Source organism: Musca vetustissima, unplaced genomic scaffold, assembly GCF_032173495.1.
Source record: "Musca vetustissima isolate MV318-11 ecotype Yass unplaced genomic scaffold, APGP_CSIRO_Mvet_v1 utg23012, whole genome shotgun sequence".
Lineage (NCBI taxonomy): Eukaryota > Metazoa > Arthropoda > Insecta > Diptera > Muscidae > Musca > Musca vetustissima.
Window position 1 is genome coordinate 93,440 of NW_026887314.1, and position 14,285 is coordinate 107,724.

The following is a 14,285-nucleotide window of genomic DNA, read 5'->3' on the forward strand; positions in this document are numbered from 1 at the left end:
CAAATTATTTTATTTTTATTTAATTAAATTTTATTTAATTAAATCCCGACAGATTGGTCCATACCATTAAAATTCGATAAGATGCAAAATAACGATGCCAAAAACCGATCAATAACGGTAAATACAAATAACAAACAAAGAAACTCAAACAGAGTCAAAGCGAGCTCTTGCTATAAACCATTGCACAACACGCTTTATCGCTTGCACTCGCTTTGTCTCGCTTGTAGCGTAGCATCCACTCTGACAGCTTTTGCGCTATGCCATAAGAAAACTCACGCAGAGGTTTATAGCGTCGTCTAGCGGCATATCATAGTATCGCTTCTCGCGCGCACTCTGACGTCAGCCTAACGAAGTGACACAAATAAAACGTCAGCATAGCCGAAAAGCGAAAATTTTGTTTTTGTACGTTGTTGCATAAATTAAATGCATCATCATCAGCACAGACAGCAACAACACCACCTCCAACACCAAAAACACAAAAAACACCACAATGTCCAATATTCACGAAGTGACACAAAAGGATTTACACGATTTGTTAGAAATTTTCGAAAGAAAATCCTTCGAAGCTGGACCATGTGAGGAAGGTACATTGGTAAGTTGCAAAATTCAGATGCAGTTATTTTGGCTTTTGTTTAAGTGAATAATTTAAGATTTTACAGAGGCTTCGTCAGCGTGAGGTTCCAAAGGCTCTTGTGGTTGAGATAAGTAAAGTTAGGGGCCAGGACACTGATCTTTTTTATGCCCTCCAACATAGTATGGAGGGTATATTTTTATTTTGTCATTCGAAATATTAATTTTCGATCCTATAAAGTATATATATTCTTGATCAGGGTAAAATTCTAAGACGACCTAGTCATGTCCGTCTGTTATAATCACGATATTCTAAAGGAATTGAGATAACTCGCCAAAATTTTGCATAGAGTCGTCTTTTGTCCGCAGGCAGGTCAAGTTCGAAAATAGGCTATTACGGTCCACGTTTAGGCATATCTCCCATCAGGGACGTACGCAGGGGGGCGGCCCGGGGGGCCCGGGTTCGTTTGAGTTCGTTTTTCAACCGAATTCACTATAATTTATTGCATTGGGTTCTTTTTTGATACCAAATGCAAAAAAATTTAAAAATTATTAATTTCCGTCCACTTTTTTGGTAGCCCCAATATAACGGTAACCCCAATTTTCGATATTTTGGCATTCTTTTTTTTTGTGTACCAAATGTCTCCTTTACAAATTATAAATATCGGTCCACTTTTTCGGGTATTTTGGGGGTATTTTTAAGCGCGATTTTTATATTTTGTTGTTTTTTGAATCGCTTTTGGCCCTTTGGGCTAGATTCTCGTTTATGAAATAAATTGAAAAAATTGAAATTGAAATTTGGTACAATGGGTTCTTATTGTGTACCAATTTTCTTCACTAAAAATTATAAATATAGGACCATTTTTTCGGGTAGCCCCCATATATGACACCCTTAATTTTCGGTATTTTGGGGTTCTTTAGCGCGTTTTCAACCGAATTCGTTCACTTTTTGGTATGTTGCCTATATTTTCATTTCTGTCAGTATACGTATGATGGAGGGTATCCAAAGTTCTTACTTAACGATTTTTCACTTGTTTGTCTTAAGTTTACAATAAGGCTCAGCAGCGGATAGTTATATTGTTATAGGGGTCTGTTTACAACGATCTACAGGGTTATCCGTTTCGTGTTTTTTATACCCTTCACCACACTGTGGTACAGGGTATTATGTCTTTGTGCATATGTTTGTAACGAGCAAAAGGAAACGAGATAGACACATGTTCCTTTTGAGAATATGCATAGAATTACTTGCTGATTCGATTTAAGCATGTCCGTCTGTCTGTCCATGTTAAATTGTAAATAAAGCACAGGTCTCATTTGTGATCCGCATTGGATGAAATTTGGCATAGTTTATTTGTTTGGCCCAAGGATGAACCCTATTGAAATATATATTTTCGTCCGATTTAATGTAAATAGAGCCCCAAAGTCCCTATATTTTTTTTCGATTTGCACGAAATTTGGCATAGCATACTGAACTAAGTGTAGAATGATGATTTCGATAAAGCCCCATATATATTTTCGACATATTCTATGTAAATGGTATACCAATGCCCCTATATTTATTTCGATTTGCACGAAATTTTGCATAGCCTTCTGAATTAAGTCTAATATGATGTGTGTGAAGTTCCGTAAAAATCGGTTCGAATTTAGATATAGCCCCCATATATAGTTTCGTCCGATTTTAAGTAAATGGTGCACTAAAGTCCCGGTATATCTTTCGATTTGCACGAAATTTGGCATAGCTCATAGAATTGTGTCTAGAATGACGTGTGCTAAGTTCCGTAATAATCGGTTCGGATTTAGATATAGCCCCCATATATATTTTCGTTCGATTTAATGTAAATGGTGCAACAAAGTCCCTGCATATCTTTCGATTTTCACGAAATTTGGCAAAGCACATATAATTGAGTCTTGAATGAAGCGTGCTATGTTTCGTGAAAATCGGTTCACATTTAGATATACTCCCTATATATATATTTTCTTCTATATATATATTTTCTTCCGATTTTATGTAAATTGTGCACTAAACACACAAAGTTTGACAGATTGGCACACAATTTTGTATACCATACAAGTTAATATAAATTAATCTCTGGCAAGTTCCATATATATTTTCCGATTTTAGGTAAATGGTATACCAAACTCCTAATGTTTGTCCGATTGATACGAAATTTTGCACAACGTATCAAATTGAGACTAGAATGACGTTTTGTTGTAATTGATGCAAATGCAGACATAGCTCCATAGGTATTTCGAACAGGTATCTGATTGAGATTATATTTTGAACAGTGCGGCATACCGAATATCGCGTATATAAGTTAGCTTTAAATCGATTTACATAAATATGTCACATTCAACGCTAACGACTCTAAATCTGCCCGAATTAAATGCGTCGTCAATATCTGATTTTCAACTGAAAAGGGAAAAATTGGTTTAACAACTCAGTTTGACAGATGTCGAAATCAAGCCTCACACTTTTGAAACCACAAAATGGATAATCCTGATTTTTTTATGTAAATCGATATATTGAGAGTTTTGTTATTTGATCTGACATATAAGACATATAAAATATTATTCTCATATCTGTCGAACAGTTGATGTATCTTATTATTTTTTCCTGGTCATCTTTCGACGGATTTTATATAATGTTCCAATGACCTGGAATGATTCCGTCAGTGATTCGCATTTCTTCTTTACAAATAGGAAGTAATAAAAATGTAGTACAGGACCTACAGAAAAGTAGTTAAAAATCTATCTACAGATTTATTTCTATCAATGGATAATTTTTTTTGAGAGCCTACTATCTATGTGGGCCACTGGGGTTATCACATTTTTTCATTTAATAGCATTTTACTTGATAAGTAGCAGGTAATCTAATTTAAACTGGATCAGGAGATATTTTCTTATCAATTCGTAATTCAATTGTTAGCTATTACATCAGTGAAACTATTGAAATTATAGGTGAAGCTATAGGACAGTCTAAAATGGGGAATGCTTTCGGATTATCAAAGGCCATGGCAATTTCTTTATACCCTCCCACCATAAGGGTCTTTTGAAATCAGATGCCAATATTCTGTATTTTGTAGGTTTTTGACTCATTTTTCCACCGAATTGACTGCAATTTGTTATTTTAGGTTCTGATTTGGATAGCAAATATTCCAGCCAAACATTTTCAATATTCGTCGACATTTTAGCGTAGCCCCTGAATAACGGTAACCCGCATATTCGGTATTTTGGGGATTTTGGACATGTTTTTCAATTCAAATGGCTATAATTTAGGGGTTTTGTGAGCTCATTGTGTAGCAAATAAATCCATTATGAAAATGTCGATAAAATGGGAGAAATGAGTTGACCGGAATGTTAGCAGTCGTAACATCGCCCAAGAGCTAAAATCGACCATAAAACTGTTTTAAACTATTTACACAAAGCTGGATTCAAAAATAAGCTAGATGTTTTGGTACCACACCAATTAACAGACAAAAATAGGATAGATCGAATTTCCATCTGCGGTGTCTATCTCATTCCAAACGGAATGAGATAGACCCATTTGGTAACTGGAGATGAGAAATGGATCACGTACGATAACACTGTTCGAAAACGATCGTGGTCAAAGAGCGGTGATGCACCTCAAACGGTGGCCAAACCAGGACTAACGGTCAGTACGGTTCTGCTATGCATTTGGTGGGACTGAACGGGGATTATTTATTATGAGTTGCTTCCATATGGCCAAACGCTGAATTCTGATCTCTACTGTCAACAACTGGACCGTTTGAAGATAGCAATTGACCAGAAACGGCCAGAATTGGCCAACAGGAAAGGTGTCGTGTTCCACCAGGACAACGCTACTTCGGGAGCTTGGTTGGGAAGTTTTAATGCAACCGCCATACAGTCCGGACTTGGCACCATATGATTATCATCTTTTTCTTGCATTGCAAAATTTCTTTATTGATCAATATTTGGTATCTAGTGATGATTTTGAAAATCGACTACTAGAGTTTTTGCTTCAAATAGAGACCAGGACTTCTATGAGAGAGGCATTATGAAGATACCTTTAAGGGAACCCCTTATTGTTGATGGCGGGCATGATAACTCACCACTGGAACATCGGAATCCGAAAATTCCAACGGAGTTAGAAAGAGCACATGTCTGTCTCTCGTATGAACTAGGATTTTTGACTGCGCTCTAAAATTAACAAAATGGCGGACCTTTGAAAAAATATTTTTTGAAAATCGCCGATTTTTTACCAAAAACCAAGTTAAAAAACAGGAAGATCTTCACCGATTGGATTTATCCTAGTTCATACGATAGCTATGCACTCACAGAGAAACGTGTACAAATTTGGAATCGATTAGGTCATTAGTTTGTGAGTTATCGTGCCCGCCATTCACAAAAGAGATAAACGCGTTTAAAGTTTGAGAAGCCCTTTAGCCGTCAGTTGATGCTGACACAATAAATTGGCTATATCTTCAAGAGTTCTTGGGATTTTCTTGAGGATTTTGTAGGGATTTGTTGAATTAGTGTAGATTCGAATTAAACCAAAAATTTTTTGACCCCGAGAATGGCAACAAATCATACAACAAACGGTGCATTCGGACATTCCGAAGCATGTTAAATAAAGTCCTATAGTTCATATATAAAAAATTGGGTTTCTTTTTCCCCAACCTATGGAGATTTGTCCCGTTTTTCAATCTAAGAACCTATAATTTAACACTTTAGATTATCATTTGGCAGCAAATCTTCCGATATATCCCATTTGCAATACCAACCATCCTAGGAGTAATAGCAATGCCAGTGCAAAATAAGGAGGTCCTATTGAAAATCTTCTTTACATGTTGTATTCTTTTGTGATCACTTTTAAAAATTTCTTTCGTAGAGAAGGTAGTTCGGTTAAACGCTATCTAAATATGTCATCCATTCTATAGTTTTTGCTGTAAATTGAACTTTTTTTACTAATTTTATAACTAAACTCCCTACTAAATATCTACAATTTTTTTGTTACATTGTAGAATCAACTTTGTTTTAAATTGATTTCAAAAGTTTAGAATTGGTTTTTCTTGTTTTTTTTTATATTTTTATGTTATTGTACTTGTTGTTATTTACACTTTTTTCCTAACTGAACAAGATAAGCAAATAGAAATTTAATTGTTTAATATAACAACAACAACAGCAAAAGAACAACCACAACCCGACAGTAAAAATAAACCCACTGATGATAATAATGATTTCAAAGGGGGGAGGGAGAGTCGAGGGTTGGCAAACTGACGACGCCGACTGGCTGACATGTAACAAATAAGCCTAGCTAACGCATTCTTAGTGATGAAAACTCGTCAATAGAAGGTGAAAGGGGTAATAGGTGTTGTTGTTGTTGTGCTGAAAGATTGCTGTTGTCATAGACTCCTCGGCCAGCACGTTTCTAAGAATAGTTGTTGCTGTTGTTATTGTTTACTATAAATATTATTTTTCTATTATTTAGAATTTTGTTGTGCTACACTAGACACCATTAAATTAAGGTTGGGAGGTTGCTGATTTATTGGCCTCGGACACATGTTTTTGAATTTAACAAAAATCGGTTTAATGTATGAAATACGACTCAGGAGCGGGAATAATACCAAAAATGCATTCATTGCCTAGTATCATATACGATGCAAACTAAAAGGATCTGCCAACAAGCTTTAGGGTTAATGTTGTTCTCCAAGAAAATCCAGACACAGACATATAGTTGATGCGTTGATAGCCCTCCTCTGGACGGTCTGGCTTTGTATACAGACGGATTCAAGATGGAAGAAGGTACAGGGGCTGGCGTCTACACTGTCATCTTTATCGGAACTTTGAAGAGTTCCTCGACGAGCGAGCCAATGAACTTTGGCACAACGAACCTAGGTGCAATGTGTCAAGATCTATTTGGCCGACTCTGTCTACCAATAGGACACACTCACTGTTGAACATGGGCAAAGCTGGAATAAGAGTAATGACAGGAATCATTACTGGTCATTGCAATATCAGGGCCTTTACCAGTAAATGGGACCATTAAATGGAGGATGATGTTACTGATTGCTGCAGACATTGTGTTGACGAGGAGGAGACAGAGACAATTGAGCATCTCCGGTGCCGCTGTCCACTTCTGGCCTACAGACGGCACAGACTCACTTTCCACCGTCTCTAAGATTCTTCTCAACAACGGAACCTGCTCTAATCTACAGCATAATTAGAAACTTAAAGTGATTAGGAAAGTGGAACTTTGATTCGTAATATATCTTCTGTCCGATCTCGATAGCCATCGATACTATCGCATATTTACCTTCTCACAATTCCTTGTAAGCCTATATAGATCTCTCCCTATATATTTTTTCTTTTCGTGGATAATCACAATGGACCTGACGGTCTCAGAGCACATCCCCAAACCTAACCTAACCCAACCCTTGGTCCGAACTACGCATTTTGAGTCAATCCGGAACTTATTGTATTTTATCGAAACGTGTAGGATGTCCCAGTGGCGCCTTAAACACCCCTTTGTTGTACAGTGTTTCTATTTGTTTTTTTTACATTATATAGTCAATGTTTTATATGTATTTTATTTGTATTGCTCAATAATGCTAGCTGCTGTTCTTTCTAGTCGTTGCATTTCGTTTTGTTTTTAATATTTTCTTTATTTTTCAAGGTGCAAAGAGTGATGTGTTAATTATAGCTTGCCTTTTTTTGTTGGTTGTTATTTGTATTTATACACACATGTCAAGACTGCACACATTCACACAAATGCCTATATAAATTATAATTCATGGCGCCAGAATTATTACTGGCAATTTTGTTTGAACCCCTTTTTGAGTACATTCCCTAGATAGGGCTATAGTTAAGCGATGAAATCGTTAAATGTTTAAAAATCGTAAAAAAAGAATGTACAGGTACTTATCTTTAATTGTCAGTCAATGATTTTATTTTGCGATAAGTAGCAGGTAATCAAGTTTAAACTAGATCAGGAAATGCTGTTGTTATCAATTTGTAAGTGATTTGAGTGTAAGGGATTATATGTGGCCATAAGTGGACCTAACCGTTAAATATTTGTTAATATTTTTTTTGAGCCTATAAACAGGCGTGGATTTTTTAAAAAAATATTTTTAGGGTCTATGTATTTACTTACTTAGCTGGCTTGTGACAGAACTTTCGTTCCATAAGCCGAGCTTAGAAAAGATTTCCAGGCGCGTCGATCTTTTGCGCAGTTTTTCCAATTTGAAAGACCATTTTCGTCAATGTTGTCTTTGACTTGGTCTTTCCATAGTATTCGTGACCTTACCCTTTTGCGTGAACCACAGCTGTTTCGCTTTTATATGCCTTCTGGGCTGGGACATCTTCATCCATTCTCACAACATGACCTGGCCAACGTAGTCGCTGCAGCTCAATATGTCTAACAATGTCGATGTCCGAGAATAGCTGATACAACTCATGGTTCATTCGACGACGATATTCACCGCCAACGCAGATCGGCCCATAGATCTTTCGGAGAATTTTTCCCTCAAACACTCCAAGTGCTGCCTCATCTGCTTTCGTAAGTACCCAACGTACATCAACGTCTTGTAGAGTGTGAGTTTGGTCTGGCGGGAGGTGGCCTTGCTTTTGAGTTGTTTGCTCAGACCATAGTAGCATCGGTTGGCCATCACTATCCTTCTTCGAATTTCAAAACTGATGTCATTCGTTTTATTTATGGCGGTACCAAGGTATATAAAATCTTTGACTACCTCGATGCTGTAGTTTTCAAGTTCCACAGTTGGTCCGAGTCTACTGGACGTCTTGCGCGTTGATACCATCAGCTTGGTATTCTCCCCGTTTATTGCCAGACCCACTTTGGCAGACTCCTTCTCAATTTGTTCAAAGGTGGCTGTAAACGCTCTCAATGTTCCACCCATTATATCGATGTCATCGGCGTAGGCGAGTAGCATGTGTTGTTTGGTGTATAGAGTGCCATTTCTGTTCACTTTTGCCCCTCGTATGACCTTTTCCAGCAGGATGTTAAAAAGGTCACACGACAAACTATCACCTTGTCTGAATCCTCGTTCGGCATTAAAGGGCTCCGAGAGGTCCTTTCCGACATTAACTGCTAATCTTGTGCCTGTTAAAGTTATCCTGCATAGCCGAATTAATTTTGCAGGAATGCCAAACGCAGACATGACTTTATATACCACTGAACGGATAGGGCTGTCGAATACGGCTTTATAGTCGACGAATAGGTGGAATGTGTCGATGTGTTTTTCGTGTTTTTTTTTTTCAAGGATTTGGCGCAGAGTGAAAATCTGGTCAATGGTGGATTTGCCAGGTTTGAAGCCACGTTTGTATGGTCCAATAATGTCATTGACCATTGGCTTCAATCGTTTACACAGCACACTGGATAGCACTGCGATGGGAAGCAGACTAATTCCTCTATAGTTGGCACTTTTCGTCTTGTCACCTTTTTTGTAAACGGGACACAGGATGCTGAGGTTCCAATCATTGGGTCTATGTACAGGCGTGAATTTTTTAAATATTAATTTTCGGGTTTATGTACAGTCGTGGATTTTGAAAAAAATATTTTTAGGCTCTATATACAGGCGTGGATTGTTTAAAAATTATTTTTAGGGTCTACATACAGGCATGAATTGTTTAAAAATTATTTTTAGGGTCTACACACAGGAGTGGATTGTTTAAAACTGTTACAGTCCGTCCATCAGTATTATTGTATACTTGTTCTAAGCATTGCCACATCAATCTTTCATTAACAAAGCATATTTTCAAAGGTCAATGCTAAATAAGTGCGCCGCAAAAAATTGTTTTTTTTTTTTTCTAAATTATGAGATAAACTAAAAAAGAACAAAAATACAATTAAAGGTTATCAACATTTAAATGAAACAACCTTCACAATACAATTTATTGAAAATTAAAACCTTTTTTCTACTTTTTTGTTTGTTTCCACTTTTGAAAATTGCAAAATAAACTCAAATAAGCACTTGGAACATTGCCGCAAAGTACTTGAATTGTTTGTTTTTTTAATACAATATAAATTGAAGGGGTGGTTGCTGTCATCATCTTCATCATAAATTCCTTTTTCATACATTCGGTTTTCGATTTGAAAATAGCAAACATTTATCTTATCGTCGTCTTTGCGTTGCAGTCAATTTTTAGCCGTTGCTGCTGCTGCTAATCACAAATGCATGAACAAACAAACGGACTTTACAACAACAAAAATTGCAAATAAATAAAAAATGTAGATAAAATTCAAGTTCAAGTTTTTATTACGCAAATGTTGATTTTGAAACTAAAGTATTTTAGCAAATATTGCTTGGACGTAGCCAAAGAATGAATTAGAGCTTTCGTAGATGGACTTTTTAGACATAATGAAATTTTGAAGTCGATTTAATAAGAATAAGTAGTTAAAAAGAAATATTAGGAGAAAGGTGTGAATAGTTTCGATGGCTATAGAAATTGGACAGAAAAACATATTACTTGCTAAGGTTGCACTTTCCTAACCACAAGTTTTCTAATGATGCTGTAGATTAAAGCAGGTTCCATAATTGAAAAGAAACTTAGAGACGATGGAAGGTGAGCACCCTCTAGTTTGTAACGCCTGTAGGCCATAACTGGACAGCGATACAGAAGATGCTCAATTGTCTCCGTCTCCTCCTCACAGTCAGCACAGAGTTTGAAGTAATCAGACTCTGTGCTGGTAAAAGCTCTGATATTGCAACCAGTAATGACTCCTGTCACTACTCTGATTTCATATTTGCTCAGGTTCAACAGTGAGTTTGTTCTCTTGGTTGAAAGAGTCTGCCAGATGAAAGAGTCTGCCGTGATGTCACAGTGTCCTGATACTCAACACAGCCGATAGCTGTAAGTGAGTGTTTCCAAAACAGCTCTACACTCGAGAACGACCACGGGATTTGAGGCTTTAAGAGCCGCCTGACTATCCACAAAGATAGATCTCTGCATCCAGACTTTTTATCGTTTCCGCTGCCTTCCAGCTTGTAGGCAAGCTCAAGGCCTAACCTTTCACAGTACACGCCAGCCCCTGTACCTTCTTCCATCTTGGATCCGTCTGTATAAAAAACCAGACCGTCCAGTCGAGGGTTTCTACGTTTCCAGTCGCCTCTACTAGGGATAACGACATCTACATCGTCAAATCTTAGGACTGCTAATATATAGTCGTATAGTTTTACGCGTTGGTGCAATGTCATAGCTAGTTCGTTCAGGATACATCCATGCCCGTAGGTACAATTCCGCCATAGATTTTGTTCTTGCAGCCTTAGGGCACATGTGCGTGAAGATAAATTCGTTTTTAACTAGCAAAGACACAAACCAGTATGTGTGGTTGTGTTCAGTATAACAGTTTTGTAATACGGTATAACAGAATTCACGGAAAATAAATTCTGATTTATTACGAAATTATATATATTTAAATTATATTCAGAATATATTTTCATTTTGTGAATATGAGTTATGATGTATTATAAAAAAAAAATTGTAAAAAACAAATAATATTGTCAAAAATAAAGAGAAAAAAACAATATATGTTTTAACCCACTGTGCGGGATCTATAAAAGATACGCCTGATCTGAAGGTACCGTATGAAAGCTTGTCTCCTCTATTTTTATTTAGAAAATATTTTTTTCAGAATTTTCTGACACAGAAATTTTGAGAAAAAAATTTTTGAAAAAAAAAATATAATTTTAAGGGACATTATATTCAGAGAACCACTGTGCGGGATCTATAAAAGATACGCCTGATTTGAAGGTCCTTATGAAAGCTGGTCTCCTCTACTTTTAGAAAATATTTTTTTCAAAATTTTCTGACACAGAAATTTTGAGAAAAAATTTTTTGAAAAAAAAAAATATAATTTTAAGGGGTATTATATTCAGAGAACCACTGTGCGGGATCTATAAAAGATACGCCTGATCTGAAGGTACCGTATGAAAGCTGGTCTCCTCTACTTTTAGAAAATGTTTTTTTCAGAAATTTCTGACACAGAAATTTTGAGAAAAAAAATTTTGAAAAAAATATATAATTTTAAGGGACATTATATTCAGAGAACCACTGTGCGGGAACTATGAAAGATACGCCTGATTTGAAGGTACCTTATGAAAGCTGGTCTCCTCTACTTTTAGAAAATATTTTTTTCAGAATTTTCTGACACAGAAATTTTGAGAAAAAAAAATTTGAAAAAAAAATATAATTTTAAGGGACATTATATTCAGAGAACCACTGTGCGGGAACTATGAAAGATACGCCTTATCCGAAGGTACCTTATGAAAGCTGGTCTCCTCTACTTTTAGAAAATATTTTTTTCAGAATTTTCTCACACAGAAATTTTGAGAAAAAAATTTTTGAAAAAAAAATATAATTTTAAGGGACATTATATTCAGAGAACCACTGTGCGGGATCTATAAAAGATACGCCTGATTTGAAGGTCCTTATGAAAGCTGGTCTCCTCTACTTTTAGAAAATATTTTTTTCAGAATTTTCTGACACAGAAATTTTGAGAAAAAAATTTTTTAAAAAAAAATATAATTTTAAGGGGCATTATATTCAGAGAACCACTGTGCGGGATCTATAAAAGATACGCCTTATCCGAAGGTACCTTATGAAAGCTGGTCTCCTCTACTTTTAGAAAATATTTTTTTCAGAAATTTCTGACACAGAAATTTTGAGAAAAAAAATTTTGAAAAAAATATATAATTTTAAGGGACATTATATTCAGAGAACCACTGTGCGGGAACTATGAAAGATACGCCTTATCCGAAGGTACCTTATGAAAGCTGGTCTCCTCTACTTTTAGAAAATATTTTTTTCAGAATTTTCTCACACAGAAATTTTGAGAAAAAATTTTTTGAAAAAAAATATATAATTTTAAGGGGCATTATATTCAGAGAACCACTGTGCGGGATCTATAAAAGATACGCCTTATCCGAAGGTACCTTATGAAAGCTGGTCTCCTCTACTTTTAGAAAATATTTTTTTTCAGAATTTTCTGACACAGAAATTTTGAGAAAAAATTTTTTGAAAAAAAAATATAATTTTAAGGGGCATTATATTCAGAGAACCACTGTGCGGGATCTATAAAAGATACGCCTTATCCGAAGGTACCTTATGAAAGCTGGTCTCCTCTACTTTTAGAAAATATTTTTTTCAGAATTTTCTCACACAGAAATTTTGAGAAAAAAATTTTTGAAAAAAATATATAATTTTAAGGGACATTATATTCAGAGAACCACTGTGCGGGATCTATAAAAGATACGCCTGATTTGAAGGTACCTTATGAAAGCTGGTCTCCTCTACTTTTAGAAAATATTTTTTTCAGAATTTTCTGACACAGAAATTTTGAGAAAAAATTTTTTGCAAAAAAAATATATAATTTTAAGGGTACATTATATCAGAGGAGAAAATGAATTCGGTACCTTTTTTTTTTTTTTTTTTTTGAAATAATATATTTATTTTATACATAATATATTTTCATTTTGCTATTGAAAATATTTTATTTATAAATTTCTGAAACAGGAAAAAAAGTTAATATATATATATATATATATATATATAATTTTGAAGGACATTATATTCACAGAACCAAAGATACGCCTTATCCGAAGGTACCTTATGAAAGCTGGTCTCCTCTACTTTTAGAAAATATTTTTTTCAGAATTTTCTGACACAGAAATTTTGAGAAAAAAATTTTTGAAAAAAATATATAATTTTAAGGGGCATTATATTCAGAGAACCACTGTGCGGGATCTATAAAAGATACGCCTTATCCGAAGGTACCTTATGAAAGCTGGTCTCCTCTACTTTTAGAAAATATTTTTTTCAGAATTTTCTGACACAGAAATTTTGAGAAAAAAAATTTTGAAAAAAATATATAATTTTAAGGGACATTATATTCAGAGAACCACTGTGCGGGAACTATGAAAAATACGCCTTATCCGACGGTACCTTATGAAAGCTGGTCTCCTCTACTTTTAGAAAATATTTTTTTCAGAATTTTCTGACACAGAAATTTTGAGAAAAATTTTTTTGAAAAAAATATATAATTTTAAGGGACATTATATTCAGAGAACCACTGTGCGGGAACTATGAAAGATACGCCTTATCCGAAGGTACCTTATGAAAGCTGGTCTCCTCTACTTTTAGAAAATATTTTTTTCAGAATTTTCTGACACAGAAATTTTGAGAAAAAAAATTTTTGAAAAAAATATATAATTTTAAGGGACATTATATTCAGAGAACCACTGTGCGGGATCTATAAAAGATACGCCTTATCCGAAGGTACCTTATGAAAGCTGGTCTCCTCTACTTTTAGAAAATATTTTTTTCAGAATTTTCTGACACAGAAATTTTGAGAAAAAATTTTTTGAAAAAAATATATAATTTTAAGGGACATTATATTCAGAGAACCACTGTGCGGGATCTATAAAAGATACGCCTGATTTGAAGGTACCTTATGAAAGCTGGTCTCCTCTACTTTTAGAAAATGTATTTTTCAGAATTTTCTGACACAGAAATTTTGAGAAAAAAATTTTTGAAAAAAATATATAATTTTAAGGGACATTATATTCAGAGAACCACTGTGCGGGAACTATGAAAGATACGCCTTATCCGAAGGTACCTTATGAAAGCTGGTCTCCTCTACTTTTAGAAAATATTTTTTTCAGAATTTTCTGACACAGAAATTTTGAGAAAAAAATTTTTGAAAAAAAATATATAATTTT